Here is a 2835-nt window from a genome sequence, read left to right as displayed (position 1 = left end):
GCTGTTTGAAGGCTCTAAGGTTGTGGAAACTTTGTTACAGCAACAATAGAAGGTTAACAATCTTCAATGACTATGACCTCTGCGGGGCAGGAGTGACATTGACTTGTTCAGTGTTGCACCCTGTGTGCCTACAATAGTGCCTTGCACTTGATAGCACTCAAAAAAAAGCCTATGAATGGGTAGAAACCTACCCTCCCACCTTGCTTTGTGGGTAACTACTTATGGCAGAATCTAGTATTCTATCAGTGATTGGAGAGGATGTTTTCAAATAAAGACACCTAGAAGTGGGGCCTTCTCTGCAGGCTGAGTGAGCTGAGGCTCCAGGGGCTTCTGACCCTGGATTTTATGTTCTAATGGATAAGCAACAGCCCTGGAGAAACAGATCCTGGTGCTCTGCTCCAAGTGTGCAGCTCCTTTGGAAATAAACAAGGCTGCCTGCAAGAGTATGTATGCATGGGTGTGCATGGGTGCGTGTGCAGCACTCACAACATGAGTGTGAGGGCATTGTGGGCAGGAGCGTGGGTGTCTGTGAGTGCAAGCTGCATAGGTGTGAGAGTGTGAACACGTGGATGTGTGTGAGCAGAGAAGCAATCCTTTCTAGGGTCAGTTCTCCGTCCCACCTGGTATCTCTTTGACAGAAACCAGTTTGAAGTCACACTTGGAAAGGATCTGACACTATGGGATCATATCTTCCTGGTTGCTTCTCCCAATGGACTGGCAGTTTAACATCAATGGAGCTGAACCTAAGGTCTGATCAGCCTTTTCAGTAGACCCTGGAGGGCCAAACAGATCATCTGTTGACCAGCCTGGTCTTCCATCCATGCTTCACTCATTGCAGGATTCGCCTCTTCGGAACACTGTGCCAACTCCCTCAGTTTCCCAAGTCTTCACTAGCTCCCCATTGCCCACAGGACAAAGTGCAGTTCCTTACATAGACATCCCAGTCTTGCTCTCTTCCAGCTTCATCAGCGCCTGTTATCCCCCTCAACGCTCCAGCGACTGACCCTGTGTCCTCCACCAGCACAACGTTCCCCTCCTCCCCTCGGAGCCCACCCCTTCTGTCTCCTCTTTGCCAGGCCAAACCCCTCTCATTCTTTTATTTATTTATTTATTTTTGGTGGCTGGCCAGTACAGGGATCTGAACCCTTGACATTGGTGTTACCAACACCCTGTTCTAAGCAACTGAGCTAACTGGCCAGCCCTCTCTCATTTTTAGGGCCAGGAAACCCTCCTGATGACCTCACCTTTCACTCCCCAGAAGTCCCCACGTGCTTATGCTCTGAATCTCTTTTCCCCCTTTTGCCATTATCTATTGTCTTGCGTTGTTTGGGAGTTTTCCCTGGGATGTGCTTTGCCTCCAAACACCCTAGGGTCAGGGACCTTGTGCTGTTATTTTTCTCATTTTGCTCACAGTGCCTACAATAGTGGAGACCTGGAGTGGATGCTTCAGAAATATTTGATGGTTGAAAGAACCAATGGGAGGGGAAGTGGGCTAAGGGGAGCTAGCCCTTTTCTGTCCTCTAGGCCTCAGTTTAGTGGTCATTTCTGCAGGAGCCCACCTAGTCCCCACCTCCGTCCAAATGATCAAAATTGGCTTCTGTCTCTTTGAGCAGTCATTTTCCCTTCTGGCTCTCATTACATTTTATACAATTTTTTTTTAATGTAATTCTGTGTTTAGTAACTGCCTCCCCCTGGTCTATAAGCTCCATGGAACACCTGTCCGACTCACCTCTGTATCCCCAGCATCTAGCCTGATGCATGACAGGGGCTCAAAACTATTTGTTGAAAGAGTGAATTATGGAGGGAGAGGAGATTTCCTGTTTCTGGTGCTTGTAATTGCACTCAGGAACTCTCAATAAGAATACCTCCATTTCTCTAGTCTAGACCAGAGACTCAGGTCATAGAGGACCAGTGTCTCTGGAATAAATACTACCCAGCAGCAAAGTCCTTTCAAAGTCCTTCCACACTCCTCCTCTCAAATGTCTCTCCCCTCCACCGTGGAGCAGAAACAATGCCTCTATTCCATGCTGAGGCTCAGAGAAGCAAGTCACCCTGCTCATGATCCAAGCTGGATCCAAGACCACCCAAGCTGGAAAGTGAGGGGATCAACTGTCTTAGGAATAGCTACCCACAGGTGTCAGCAAAGCTACCCCCTGTAAGCAGCAGCTGGAGAAACAGCTGCCAGGTGGGACACTGGCCTTCAGTTTCCAGCCGGGAACCATCAAGCTCTCTGCAGCTTTACTGGGATTTTTCCTTGGAGAGAAAGCTCCTCCACAGGAGGCCTCCCTTAGGCAAAGATAGGCACATAAGGTGCTCCTGCAGCCACAGGTCCCCGCAGAGGTAGCTGCTTGGGTGTAGGACAAAAAAGACCTCTGAAAGACTGAATATACAAATGGACAATGTCCAGACTATATATCAAAGTAGGACTCTGACCCACAGTATGCAGCAACCAGTCCAGGAAGCCAAACAACAACCCCTGTAGCAATCAGCCCCAAATGGCCAGGACTTGATCAATACCTGCCAGCTTGCCTAATTTCTGTCCCCACTTGCAACTTAGAACCAAATGAAAAAAGCCAGGTATGATTCCCTAACCAATTACATAAGATGTCCTGCTTCTGGTAAGCCCAAGGACAGACTCCCCATGCCCACGACCTGCAAACAGGAGCACCTGAGCCTTCCTTTTCTCCACCGTAAAGCTTTCCCACCCACCCCTCGTCTGCCTTTGAGTCTCTGCCAAGAGCAAGTGACAGTGACTGACTTCCTTGCTATAGCAAGCTCGGAATAAATAGCCTTTGCTTGTTCTCATTTGGGTGGTCTTTGTTTATTTCCGTACCT

The sequence above is a fragment of the Cynocephalus volans genome, chromosome 7 (genome assembly GCF_027409185.1).
Source record: "Cynocephalus volans isolate mCynVol1 chromosome 7, mCynVol1.pri, whole genome shotgun sequence".
Lineage (NCBI taxonomy): Eukaryota > Metazoa > Chordata > Mammalia > Dermoptera > Cynocephalidae > Cynocephalus > Cynocephalus volans.
The sequence above is the reverse complement of the archived record's forward strand: the minus strand, read 5'-3'. Positions refer to the sequence as shown.